Raw genomic sequence first — 15,048 nt, 5'->3', positions numbered from 1 at the left:
GAGAGATAGAGATAGAGTGACTGAGAGAGCAAAAGCAGGGGAAGTGGCAGGCAGAGGGAGAGGGAGAAGCAGGCTCCCACAGAGCAAGGAGCCTGATGTGGGATTTGATCCCAGGGCACTGGAGTCATGATCTGAGTGGAAGCCAGACACTTAACTGACACATACCCAGGCATCCTTGGTGGAATTTTATTTTAAAAGAAAAACACCTTTTTATGTCAATCCATGCTTCTTCCTTTTCAAACCCTACTTGTAACCTCAAATCCTCTAAAGAAGTCTGAAAATAGGTGGTGTATCTATTTTATCATCCTCTCGGACTTAAGATCAATTCCAAATGCCATGTACTAGCCAGGATAACCCTGCACACTAGAATCATGTGGGGCGCTTCCATAAAGTACTAACTCCTTGATCCCACCCAGGCCCAACTAAATGAGAAGGCTCTGGGCGAGGGGCGCCTGTGGGGCTGTCTGTTAAATGTCTGCATTTGCCTCAGATCATGCTCTTAGGGTCCTGGGATCCAGCTCCACGGTTAGGCTTTCCGCTCAGCAGGGGGCCTGCTTGTCCTTCCACCCCTCCCCCTGCTCAGGAGCTCTCCTTTTCTCTCTCAAATGAGAGAAAAAAAAAAAAAAAAAAGGCTTTGAGTGAGGCAAGGTACTGACAGTTTTAAAAAAAACTCCCCAAGTGTTTATTTTGTAAGCAGCTTTGTAAACAACTACTCCATGTATTTATTTGCCTACATTCTCACTGATAATATTCTGAAGGGAGACTGTAGCCCGTCCCATGACATCATGAACCCTGGCTGGACCAGATATGTGATTTCCTTTTTTCTCTTTTTATTCCTTCTCCCATCTCCTTAGAATCAATTAAAAAAAAAAAAACTTTAAGTTTTGGATGAACTAAGAATGTTGGGCTCACATTTATCCTTACTCTCTCTTTTTTAGATTTCAAATCAAGCTCAGAAATTTTTGAGATAATCACAGTCACCAGAAGCATGTACTAATTAATAATGATTTTCAATGATCTCAGGACACCCATGCAGAATAAATCACCTTTTTACTTAGAAATGGACACTAATTATACATTTGATTTATTGAATGTTTAACACACAGGATTTATCCACATATGTGCTGGTATGAATATCAATATATAAAGCAAAAAAAGAAAAAAAGAAGAAGAAATATTCCCACCTTTAAAAAAATGTAAAAAATACATTAAGATATGGGTGAAGCTTTAGTTTTTTTCCAGGAAGGGTGAACTATATGATATTATAACATTATTTTATATGAATTAGTTACTTGCACAATTACTTTCAGGGAAAAAAAAAATCAGACCATGCAAAAATGAACCTGGCCTATTTTCCAAATGCACAGTCCTCATCATTAGTGGAAGCCTTGATCAAATTTGAGAATCTTGAAAAGACATGCTCTCTATGGATCTTGGAAAGACACACTTCACGTGTAGAAATCTGTGCCACCTCCAGGCATGGCAATGGAGCCAAGAACAGCAAGGAACACAACAAAGAGCAGCTGTGGCTCTTCACATGTGTGGTACCATTCGGCTAATGCCCAGGATATTGTATCATTTGTCCAGAGGGTGCAGCTGCACCAGCTGGCAGACTGGGGAAGGTGGCATAAACACAGAAGGCAGAAACTGGCAGCAAGCCTCACCTCTCCCCACGCTCACTCCCTTTCTGCAGCACTGCTCTGGGCCATGTGCACAGAGGCAGCAGCATGCGGGCAAAACCTCTACTATAATTCAGCCAGAGAGCAAGGGTCATCACTCAACTCTGTCCGTGGTTGGTCTTCTGTGGAGGTCTATCTGAAATGAAGTGTATTAGTTCACCTGTTACACCACAAACTACCCAAATACAGAGGTTTCAAACAGCCATCATTTATTATTATTTACTCCTATGTGAGCAGAATGGGGTTCAGAGCATCAAGCTTGGGCTTGGCCGTATGGCTTTGTTATTCGCTGTGTTTCTGCAGATTGACGGAGGCAGCTCTGGCCAGTGGGTACGTTTTCCGGGACTGAGGCTGCAGGGGCAAGAGCAAGCTGGGAGGAAGCTCCTAACACAGCCACGGGAGAAGAGCAAGGGTGCTAGGGGAAGCACAGAGCCTAGACTCAGAACTGGCAAACTGTCACTTCTGCTCCTATGCTATTGACCGAAACAAGTCATATGACCGAGTTCAAATTCCAGCAGTGAAGAACTGCACTTTGCCCTTGAAGAGACCCTGACAAAGGCATAGACACAGGATGAAATAAGGAATTAAGTGTCCAACGGACGATCCATCACATAAACCTGCCAGTGTTTGTGGACAAGAATAATGAGAATGAGAATGGTGATGGCGATGCTGACCATACTGCACATGGCGGTTCAGAGCGGTTTCTGGAGCTCTTCTGCCAATGGCCCGCCTCAGGGCTGCCAGCTGCAATAAGGTGGTTGGTTAAGTTTCTAGGAACTTCCTGGGTTACCCCAAGGTCACAGAGGCTTGCTCTGACCCTCACTCCTCCAGTGAGTTTTTTCAGTGCTTAATTCCCTATGTGAAATCCTCTGGCTGAAGTAGCAAGTGGACTACTCTTGATTAACCCTGACTGTTTGAGGCGATGAGTACTGAAAGCTTATAAATATAGAGAAGTGTAAACACTGATGGTAAATTTGTCCAAAATAGAATGATTATATCCAAAATATTCCCAGAAGTTAAATATCTATAAACAAAAAGATGATATGTTAATAACAGTAATTTAGACTGTGAAGTACTGCTAACAAATAGGAGGATATTGGCTAGGCAGATTTGTGAAGTTACAGAAGAAAAAGTATTCTTTACCTTGCAAAAATGAGAGAAGGTTCTTCTTTTTTTTTCTTTTTTTTTCAAGATTCTATTTATTTATTTGTTAGAGAGAGAGAGCAAGTAGGGGGAGCAGCAGGCAGAGGCAGAGGGGGAAGCAGGCTCCCCACTGAACAAGGAGCCCAATGTGGGACTTGATCCCAGAACCCTGGGATCATGACCTAAGCTGAAAGCAGATGCTTAACCAACTGAGCCACCCAGACATCCTGAGAGAAGGTTATTGTTGAATCTATGTTCAAAATATACATTCAGGAATGTTTTTGGAAAACAGTCATCATTATTAGAATTAAAAACTACATGTGTCAGTCTCAAATCACTTAGTGGTACTCAGTCAAGCAAAACAAATTTGGAAAACAAAACTCATTCATTTTCTCTCTCATTCGTTTGGTAATTTTTTCATGACAACCAATGACTGCCAGACAGTATTTAGATACTGCAGAAACAGGAGCGAACTAAGCAGACAAATCCTAGCCCTCAGAGAACTTATTTTCAGTACTGAGATACAGACAATAAAGATGTTGAATAAATACATTATGCAGGATTTTAAAAAGAACTTAGTATAAAAAATAAAGTGGATGAAGAATTCTAAAGTGTAAGCTTACAATTTTATTGTTTAATTTAATTTTTTTCAAGTTTTTATTTAAATTTCAGTTAGTTAACATAGGGTGTAATATTAGTTTCAGGAGTACAATATAGTGATTCAGTACTTCCATACAATAACACCCACTGTCCATCATGATAAATGCAATCCTTAATTCCCATCACCTATTTGAAGCTTGCAGTTTTAAACTGGGTAGTGAAGGTAGGCTCTACTGAAAAAGTGATATCTGACTCAAGACTTAAAGTAGCAAGGAACAAGGATGCCTGGGTGGCTCAGTTGGTTAAGCATCTGCCTAGTGGTCAGCTCCTGATCCCAGGGTCTTGGAGTCAAGCCCCACATTAGGTTGCCTGCAAAGTGGGGAGTCTGCTTCTCCCTCTGCTTCTCACCTCCACTCATGCACTCTCTCTCTCTCCCTCAAACAAATAAAATCTTAAAAAAAAAAAAAAAAGTGGCAAGGAACAAGTCATGCAGATAATGGAGGTGAGAATATTCCAGGTACTGGAAACTCTTTTTGGAAAGAACCTGAGGCAAGAATGTGACTGATATGTTGAAGGAAGGAAGAAAGGGAGGGAGGGAGGGAAGAAGGGAAAGAAAGGAAGGAAGGAAGGAAGGAAGGAAGGAAGGAAGGAAGGAAGGAAGGAAAGAAGGAAGGAAGAGAGAAAGAAAGAAGGAAAGAAAGAAGGGAAATAGCTGATGTAAGGGTTAAATTGAGGAGGTAGCTAAATACTAACAAAAGATCTAGGTATTTCTAGTTTTTTGGATTTTTTATATTTTATTAATTTACTTAGCTAATTAACCAGCTAGGTAGGTAGCTAATTTTAAGGAAATAATATATGCAAATAGTAAATTTTCAGTAGTACAAATTTTCCTTGCATTGGGAAGTAAGCCCTGCACTTCCCCTATCCAGAAATCCCAGCTCCCACCCCAAAGGAAACAATGTTACTAGGTCTTCTGTGTATCTTTCCAGATATTTAATGACTTTTTCCGGTATACGCCCCCAAGTGAGGTAATTTGGAAAAGCAGAATGTATCTTTGAGGGAGATCTGGATAAAGTTTTCTCTCATAGATGCACCTTAGTCTTTGTGCTATAATTATAGGTCCCCAATGAGCATGGCAGCCCGAGTCATGCTTATCCCAGATGGGTGGGGTGGCCTACCTTGTGACATCGCCAAGTCACCTCAAGAAGAAGCTACCTGTGTATGGCCACGATTTATTTTGAGAACTATTTCTGTTCCCACATCCAGAAGAAGATTCCATGACTGTCATTTCTTGTGTCATTTTCTCCCAAGGATAAGGAGTGATTTCACTTAGCACTTGAAAACAGGTGTAGTGAAGTGAAAAAACAAACTGTAAGACAAAAAAGTAAAGTAAAATATTAATAAAGTAAAAAACAGATGGAGAACTTCTGTGTTTCACCAATGGGTATGGCAAGGTGACAATAGGTTCTTTGTTTGATAAAAGTGTGAAGGTGCGGGGTAATCCAATATTTTCCTGTAAATGCAGCCAAATTATGTGTCAGGCAGGTGTGATGACCACCACACTATGGAAACCAGCCAAATTATGTATAATGTATACTTCAGACTTTCAGGCACTTTCCTTGCAGGTAAACAAGCAGAAATCCATAAACTCCTTGTATGTCTCTGATATTACAGTTGGTCTGCTATTTTAATATGGCCCTCACAGTCTCATTCTGCTCAATGAGCTCTCCTGTGTCATTTTCAGAAAGTGTTAGGAAAATGCTATATGATCATTGTATCTACTGCTCTAATCTTAGTAGGATAAAGAAATAAATGCTTTATTCTTCAGAAAGATCCTTATGATCCAAGCGTTTGCCAACAATGGCAACAAACTCCTTATGGGGCGCCTGGGTGGCTCAGTGGTTAAGCATCTGACTTCAGCTCAGGTCATGATCCCTGGGTCCTGGGATGAAGTCCCTCATCGGGCTCCCTCAGGGTCCTGGGATTGAGTCCTACATCAGGCTCCCTGCTCAGCAGAGAGCCTGCTTCTCTCTCTCACTCTGCCTGCTGTTCCCCCTGCTTGTTTGCTCTCTCTCTCTCTCTCTGTCAAATAAATAAAAATATTTTTTAAAAAGCCTCTTTACCATTATTAGTGCATAAATTTCTTGATCCACATAATCCCAGGAAGATGCTAAATTAACCACCACCAACACCATCATCATCACCAAAAGATGAGGGTAAGAAACCAATTGAATTTAACTTTGGGTATTTTTTGTAAAGTCTATGGCAACATGTCTCAAACTTCTAAAGGCCACTAGAATGTAAGTTCCATGAGATGATGCCTATTTCCATGAAGTTTAGACCTGTGCCTAGCCCTCATGTCAGGGTTAATTTTATGCATCAACTTGGCTAGGCCATAGTACCCAAATATTTGGTGAAATGATCTTGGGGATGTTTCTATGAAACTTTTTTAAAAAGTAAAGCTAACATTTAAAACAGAAGTCTTTGGGAACGTATGGGTCTCATCCAATCAATTAAAAGGCTTAATAGAAAAAAGACTGACCTGTCCAAGCCAAGGAGCAATTCTGCCAGCAAGACTAACAGACTCAAACAGTAACCCTTCCCTGGGTCTCCAATCTGAAGGCCTATCCTGCAGACCTTGGACTTACCAAGCTTCCACATCATCTAAGCCAATTCCTGAAAATAAATGTCTCTATATAAATGTAACCAGTAAGATATATACACATCTAGGTAGTTCTGTTTCTCTGAAGAACCCTGACTAATACAATTGAGTAGGCACACAGTAGTTCCAAGTAGCATTTTTTGAATGAATAAATGAATGAATGAAATACTAATTCATGACCAATGTATGTGTGTTTCTTTGGTGGATATGTTTGGCATGTGTTCAAATATTTTATTTCAAAATAATCCTTACAACTCTTATTGTACAAACTCCAGAATTTAGAAGTAAAATTTAACTGTTAGAACTCTTGCCACTATTTTCCTGATAATCTAAACTGATGGTATCCAGATTTCTCTACTGGTAAAGGAGAGGAATGATTGCTTTATTTTGAATTGCACCACTCTGTTCTCGACACAGTAAAATTGTCAGAGTTTTAACCAATCTCTAAAATCCAATCCGAAATATTATCTTCTAGAAAATAGTCATTACATAGCACTAGATTTTCTCTGATCTGCTGGACATAAACAGCTGTTTATAGCTACCAGGAATCATTGATCATCAAGTGAACACTAGGTATATAATGCATAGCTCATAGTTTATCTGTGTCTACAGAATCAGCTTCAACACACACACACACACACACACAAGTGCTCATGTACCAAAATGCATTTTGTTGCTTTATCTGAAAAGAACAGCAATGAGAGCAAGGCCACAATGGTCTTTTCACTAGGCTGAGCTGATGCCTATTTTTCTAACAGGTTATCTCTAGAATTAAAATGTATGGTTAGCTTGTACTAGTATTTCCAGTCTCCTCATTCCAACTTGTTTTTTCTTAACTTAAAAAATGACCTAAACTCCATTTTCTTTTATATTCCATGCCTTGCTTGCCTCCCCTGACATATGTAAACCATCATAAAACTCGATTACTAGCTTTCTTGTTTTGTTTTTCAAAATTGTTACCTAATCTAATGCACATATACTATTCTAAAAGGACCTCTGGACCTAGCAAAATCTCATTTAATGATACACACTTCAGACTTAATCTGAAGATACAAATCGATTAACCTCAGTGAAGACTTTTGAGAAAGAAGTCAATAGAAGTTTTAAAGATGCCTGAAATACAAGTAACAGCCTCCCAAGACAGGTAAAGAGAAAACTGCATTTATTCATGGTCTATTTGGCACCTTCTCTTATTTGTACCTTAATCTTCCACTGCTATTGTCCAACATGGACTTCCTTTCTCAACATAATCAATCTAGACCATGTGGGCTTACTATAAACATATAACCTTCTGTTCCATGCTGAGATTCAAGATATAAGGCTGATGTACTCATTGGTTCTAATGGGTTAATACTTTGACCCTGCCAGGGGTCAAAGAGTGTTTTAGAAGTTATGGCTTAATCTGAACAATGTGGTTCATTAGTTGAAATTTTAGTTTCCCATTGATCAACAGAAAAAAAATCTAGGATAAAAATTGGCTTTTGGAACCCCCTAAATCAAACCAACTAGGAAGTGCCTACTCAGACTTCATGGGGGGTTTACTAAAATTATGATTTTGCTAGACACCCAGCAAAGGATCTAGAAAGACCAAAACAGGAGAGAAGACAGATATCATAATATTAATATCAGCTTTAGGGGAGAATTTTATCATTTAATATAATTACTGGCTCCTTAAGTTCTTCATAAGTAAATGAATCTGAGAGGAATGACTTCTGATCAATAGTCGGACTGAGGAGGCACTTCAAATGTAGCTTCCATGTAGGAACGATTCAACTGGATTCCTCTGTAAAATGGGTAGATTACCCTCCAAAAGGCAGGCAGGAGGAAGGAAGAGGAAAGGAAAGGAGAGGAGAGGAGAGGAGAAGAGGAAGAAAGGAGGGAAAAGAATTTATATCTTAGAAATTAAAGCTGTTGGAGGTCTTCTAAAATCAGTCAGCATTATCCTTTTAAGGAATTGTAAAAGAAGAGAGGGGTAAAATTAGGTTAAATTTTGCAGTTGTAGAGATGAAATAGAACTTTTTCTAAGAGAAGTTAATAAACTCAAGATTAGTTATTAAAATAAATTCCTTCATTGGAAAGATGAAACGTATGAAAGGGATTTATTTGGGGAGTTGCTGCGTAAAGCCTCTGATGTTGGGCGAAGTGAAGGATCTGGAGTTTAATTTTTTAATTTTTTTAGTGAGTAGAAATGAACTCATCTCAATAGCATTTCCTCTTTTGTATTTGCTTAAGCTATTCTTCTAAATTGTAATATTTAGCCCTGCCAATTCCCAAAGATTCTCATATTTCTGTCTCAGTGCTGCTCATGAAGTAAACAAAATTCCTACCAACTGGAGCTACATCTTAAGTTGATTTATACTATTGGTAAAAACTATGGTGGAGTAAAAGCACATGGTACAAGGAGCCAAGAGGGTCCCTGTGGCTGACTCAGCTCTTCTTGCTGGTTATCTGACAAGGACCCTTCTGTGCCTGGGTTTTCTCCTCAGCAAAATGAGGGAGATGTAATAACTAACTCCTCACTGATCTTCCAAACAGCAGAATTTGTCTGTGTTTTACAAAAGTAGTCTGGTCCTGAATAACAATCTTAACAGCAGTGAGAAATGCATGGAGCCACTTTTCAACAACTTCAACACACTTGTGTCTTGAACAAATGTTTGGCAATCATATAAATTTGTGCCCCATCTTCAGTCAGAACTTCATCTTAACCATTCAAATATGCTCTCACAGGCGAATCTTCGAGATTCTCCCCAGGAGGCAAACATCCCAAGTTCATCTGTAACCTTAAGGCCAGAAATGGCTTCCTTCCTTCTGGTCTGAGGTGCCTGGCTGGATTTTCAACTTAATGTCATGTCTTCTATCCTTAGCAGGGAGAGAATACAGTGGGGCTGACCATTTACGCGCTATCTATTATTAATCTGAGCCATGGTAAATTTGTTTGTACTACAGCTTCTGTGGTCTTACACTGCATTCCAGTGAAATGATAGAACCTGATCTTCAAATGGAATGTTCTCTCGCAGGTTTAAAATGACCGGATGATAAAGCCAAACAGACTGGCAAGAATACCGTGCAGTTCTTGATAGGGGACACAGGGAAGGACATTGTTTCTCTCACTAACCAGTCTCCTAGCAGCCTAATTAATGCACAGTGGCTCTTGATATCACACTCTCTAAAAACCCAAACTTGGAAATATTAAATCAATTCTTCGACAATGAAATATGAACTCGGGAAATTGTGTTTTTAAATGGTAAAATTTCTAGTAGTCTCCAGTGCCTAAGAGAGACAGGGTTTTTTTCTTCGCCCCTAGAGAGAGCTCCCGTGAGCAGGAGCAGGGGGAGAGGGCCAGAGGGAAGAATCCTCCAGAATCTCTCCAGAGAATCTCTCCAGAGAGAGAATCCTAAGCAGGCTCCATGCTCAGTGCATAGCCGGACACGAGGCTCCATCTCAAGACCCTGGGATCATGACCTGAGCCAAAATCAAGAGTCAGAAGTTCAACCGACTGAGCCATCTAGGTGCCCCCCCAAAGAGACAGGAAAATGTGGTGAAAGGAAACATAACAATATTGTGTATCCCCACCTCCTGCCTTCTAACAGGTGAGCTCTTACGATGCCCATTCTATAGACAAGGCCAATAAAGTGGAACAGGAACCCTATCAAAAAAGAAGGCAAGAGGCAATGCTAACAATAGAAGCTATTTAAGAGGGAATAGCACGAGATGTCGAAAAGATGGTGAACACTGTTTTTCTTTGCTGATACCCAAAAAGTAACCAGAAAGAGCTTATCCCTTTCCCCCCCTCCTCTTGAGTTGTGCTGCTATCCTGTGAGAAGTGTGGGGGAGGGCAAAGTGGTATTCCCCGAGGACGGGCTTTCCTAGCCTCCTCCAGAGCAGTCCAGGTTTGTGAATCAAGGCCGGGGGTGGGCCCAGCAGTTTTCCTTTCCCCACGCAGGCCATGATTAAGAAGGCATCTGTCAACAGAGACTTTCAGCTGTATTTCCAGCCCAGCTTCCTCCCAACTGACTCAGCCACAATCTAATGTTTATGACCTAACAGTCGATCACCATGGAAGGAGCACAAACCTTAGACTGTTGAGGAGTAAATCCAGTGTTGAGATGCTGGACGGTTTCGGAAGAGGCCAAAGAAGACCCTTATTCATCAAGACCACATGTGAGGACCGAACACCATATTCCTCATGTGGGCACTTCCACTGCTTGCTAAAACTGCCATGTGGATGTCTTCGTGCCTATTGGAGGAACCAAAATAAGGACTTCGGGTGACCGAGTACAAACAAATGCCCTGGCATTTAGAAACGAAGAACAAGAAGCCGAAGGGAAAATGTGTATGTAGCCATTTAATGAGGTTTGGGTGACAAATTCTGTTTCCTTACCTTTTTGCCAGTGTGTGGCAACAGTTTTAAAAGAGAAAGAAAATGTGCTGAATGCCAGGAAAAGACTAAAATCCCCCCAAACTCAACCTTGCAAACAGTGCTGCTGGTATATTCACAAGCCGGGAGTATCAGGATATTTCTGGTTGACTTTCTGGTTATTCCGGGTGCCCCCACCCATAAAAATAAAAGCCAAATGAAAAAACAAGCCAACGGCATAAAATAACTGCTTTTTAGTACAGATCATTGTCTCAAATGCTGTAAATGGCAGGAGGTCTTGGCACAGATGTGGTAACTGGATGAGGACAGTGGCGTGGTCAAGGTGAAGTGAGTCTGCTTTCCTGGACTGCCCTTCCCAGACTAATAATCAAAAAGAGCTGTCCTTCTCCAGCTCCAAACAGCCGAGTACGAACAGTGTCTCCCAGTAGTGCTTGCGGCTTACAAGTAATGTGAGAGTCTTTTTATAACTGTTGAGGTTTAATTTAAAAGGAAGCTCAGAATCAGCGGTAAAGGGAGGGGAATGTTGTGAACTACAGACCATCTGAAATGGGGAAAATCATAAATACCAGAGTGTCTGATTATGTGAGCGTCTCTTGAAGTCGAATAATGAACCTTCTTCATGTTCTGCTTTTCTGGACTTGGCTCTCTCTGACAAATTTGCAGGCATCAGGGTCTGTCTGGAATTCATTCCAAGTTGGAGGGATATTTTTTCCCTTGACATTTTGCAGCTGAGACAGCCCTGAGCAGGAAGCTGAGGAGCGTAACATTACCAAATATGTCCTTTCTCCTGCTCTTATATTTTATTTCCACAGGAAAAGAAGGCAGAAGAGGGCCAGTGGGAGCTGGCCAATGAGAATCCGGCCACAGGGGCGGCCTTTACGGGAGGTGGGGAAATTGATCAGATGCCAGTTTTCACCAAAAAAGAGAGACTATTCTAGGTACCACCCGTTGAAATGTGTGCTCTGCTGGAGGAGACGTCTGACCGTTTCCTACAAATCGCCCAGCTATTCCAGTGGAATTACTTATCACCACATCGGTCTCATTTTCTCATGTAGGCCTTTGCTAAGAAAGCAGGCGTGCGGTATATTGCTAACATGTCTGTGCCTTTGACCAGATCACTTCACCTTCTGGGGCTTCAGATGCTTTATTGGTAAAAGAAACACTTGGATGTGATGATTTCCCAGATCTCTCCAGGTTCCCCAAACTAAAGTCTGTAAGCTAGTTTGATCACATGCCTCAATCACTAAAATATATTTGAATATCCATCTAGTTACATGTATATGTATATGCACTGCTTTATAAGTATATTATAAAGTTACAAAATATATAAAACATATAAAATACAAATTAAAAAGGAGACCAAATATGTAACTTCTAGTATTTTCCCTCCAAACCTCAATAGTTTCTCTTACGCACTGCCCGGGGTCTCTTAGATCATGGCTCCAGGCCCCTTTTCAGTTCAGTTCTGGTTTTTTTTTTTTTTTTTTTTTTTTTATGGGTGTAAGACATTAAATCATCATTTCCACAGGGGCTAAGAGAGAACATAGGTCAGTAAAGTGACTGAAGATTACATACCCTTTGCTTGCATATTAAATACATAAAGTTTTTTATTATTTTTAAGACATTTTTAAATTTTTTTACATTTTTAAAAAGATTTTATTTGACACAGAGACAGAAAGCACAAGCAGGGGGATCAGCAGGCAGAGGGAGAGGGAGAGGGGGAAGCAGGCTCCCTGCTGAGCTGAGAGCCTGACTTGGGGCTCTATCTCAGAACTAGGACCTGAGCAGACGGTAGATTGCTTAACTGACTGAGACACCCAGGCACCCCCCAAAAGTTTTTTAAAAACATAATCTTCTTCGGTTAATCTTATACTACTTCTAAAAGAGAATAGTTACAGAGAAATTTCTTTACTGAGGAAAACAGCAATGTGAGTTTATTGTAAATGGCAATTGACAATCTTGAGTCAGGGAAATATTTGAGAACAGGAGAAATTGCGGTAATCTGGAGTGTGTCTGTTGTGTCCAAAGACAGAAGCTGCTCTTCAGCCCCAGCGAGCTTTCATCACCCAGAAAGGGAGGCCTAGTGCTGCCAAATGTGATTTTTCAAAAGAATTGAGATACACAGATTTTAATGTGAAATTAAGTTAATTTCTTAATTAAAGTTGCTCAAAAATTTTAGAGTCAAGCATAAGATGAACTCTCCTCAGCTAATGGCAGGGCCTTGGGGATCTCTGACCTAATATTCAGCTGATTTAGCTCTGTAATTTTTGTGACAATATTGGCCCTGTATTCAGACATCCAAGTCTCTGGGCAGGGTGGTTATGTATGTGTAAGAGAGAGAAACATGAAATGGCATTTCATTAAGATCATGTTTTTCTCTCACCAGCTTTTCAAAAGGGGTCACTTCTTGGATACTTGTAAGGTTGCCCCATCAGACCAATAATCTATGTTTTTTTAGTCATAAAAATAAGAAAATATTACATTGTTCCTGATATACCTGCTGCTTTTGTATATGGAAATACCATAGAAAAAAGTATTATCTTAAATTGATCAGAGATTGCCAAACTTTTTCACAGGTATTTTTCAGTAAATATGGAAGGCCTGTGGGCCGTTGTGGTTGCTGTTGCAAAAACTCAGTTCTGCATGGCTGTGTGAAAGCAGCCATAGACAATACTTTGCAAACAAATGAGCCTGGCTGAGTTCCAATAAAACTTTATTTACACTAACAAACTGTGGGCCAGATTTGGCCTGTGGGCTGCAGTTTGTCAATTCCCATATTAAATCACAAGCTCTTCTAGGGTGTAACCTATGTCTGATACAACTCTGTATCTTCAGTCCATGCAATCCTGGCCCAGAGGAGGTGTTCCATGAATATTTGCTAAAATAAATTGAAGGGTGTGGAACTTAACAGTTTATGACAATTATAATTAACTTCCCATTTGGGAGATAGAAAACCCACAGTAGGGTTGATAGGCTGTGTCCACCATGAGGCTTACATCAGCATATGAATTCCCTTAGGGAATCTATGGCTCATCCAAATGTTCTGAACAAGGAAAAGAGGTTTTCTGTCAGGCTAATGAAGCAACCTGAGATCCATACCCAGACTGAATGATCAAAGAGCAAGAGCCAGAGAAGACCCTCAGAATTTCATGGATAGGCTTCTTCCAGATTTTTCCTCAACTCTTCTTTTTTAGCAACTTAAATGACCAAATACCAGGTGTCTATTGTGCTCTTACACTGTAGTGCTGTGCTTCTCAAAATTCTGGTCATGACCCACTGGGCACACACTAAAATGTTTCCCAAAACAATTCTTACTCTTCCCCCATTTCTAAATTGTTTTTAGGAACTGAGGTATAATTGATGTATAACACTAGCTTCAGGTACACAACATCATTGTTCAGTATTTGTATTTATTGTGAAATGATCACCATGACAAGCCTAGTTAACAACCACCAATGTCAGTTGTCATAGAGTTACAAAATTTTCCTCCTGCACTGAGAAGTTTACAGAGCGACTTTCTTTGCATCTTTCAAATATGCAATGCAGTATTATTAATTAGATTTTCCATGCTGTACATTACATTCTTTATGATTTATTTATTTTATAACTAGAAGTTTGTGTCTTTTGATCCCCTTTACGCATTTCTTCCATTTCCCAACCCTGAACTCTAGCAAGCACCAATCTGTGTTCTGTATTTGTGAGCTCATTTTGTTTGTTTTTTTTTAGATACCTCATATAAGTGAGATCATAGATTAGACTTATTTCACATAGCATAATGCCTCAAGGTCCGTCCATATTGTCACAAATGTCAAGATTTCCTTCTTTGTGGCTGAATATTATATATATATATACACACACACACACACATATTTTTTCTTCATCCATTCATTTTATTTATCCATTCATCCACTGATGACACTTAGATTGTTCCCATATCTTGGCTAACTCTTATGCTTATTATGAGTAATTCACTGGGATAGCCTCTCTTTGTTTATATTTGATTTATTTTTATCATGGGTCAAATTTTCTAAATGGATTTTATCACCCACTAGATAAGGCATTTGGTATGACAATCATAGAAACATTAAGCTCTTATTCTAAAGGGATTTACACACTAACTGGAGAGATAAGGTACATCTGGAGAACAGAGTAACAGGAGATAAGTTAGAGTATCTGTAGCACTTGGAGCTCTTCACTGGTAGTAGCTGGAGTTTTAGAAACCATAGATGAGCGGTGGTATTGGTCTAGGCTAGAGGCTTGACACATGAAAAATTTATCTGAAAGGAGGAGTGGGGGAGAAATAAATGAATTGGGATAAGGCCTCACTTTAAGAAAAAAAATAAATAAATCTTCCAAATAAAAATATAGCCGAGGGCCATTTCTTTTCTCTTGATTCCATTCCCAGGATGAAGGAAAAGGGTCTCAATTAAAATTTAGCAGGTATTTGTTTATTGGAACAGTATGTGAGAGGATTAAAGAAGAATGAGAGGTCTACATGATTCATTTCCAAAACCCAAATGGAGTCATGGAAGGGCACGGTCTGAGAAGAGTCTGATTAGAAAAATCACTTTCACTTAGAAAACAGT

At 39.9% G+C, this 15,048-nt stretch overlaps 1 long non-coding RNA gene across 1 annotated transcript in view; it reads right to left on the bottom strand.

Annotated features, from left to right (window-relative positions):
- Positions 1–4,577: 4,577 nt before the first annotated feature.
- The window catches only part of LOC132018169 (uncharacterized), a 193,288-nt gene continuing 182,817 nt past the window's right edge, over positions 4,578–15,048 (bottom strand). The window contains exons 5-6 of the long non-coding RNA XR_009404469.1: positions 10,158–10,321; positions 4,578–4,791 (exon numbers count right to left, since the gene is read on the bottom strand). This is a non-coding gene — a long non-coding RNA (uncharacterized LOC132018169). The remainder of the gene's footprint in view (positions 4,792–10,157; positions 10,322–15,048) is intronic.

This window comes from Mustela nigripes, chromosome 5, assembly GCF_022355385.1.
Source record: "Mustela nigripes isolate SB6536 chromosome 5, MUSNIG.SB6536, whole genome shotgun sequence".
Taxonomy (NCBI): Eukaryota; Metazoa; Chordata; class Mammalia; order Carnivora; family Mustelidae; genus Mustela; species Mustela nigripes.
This window is presented reverse-complemented; position numbering and strand designations above follow the sequence as displayed.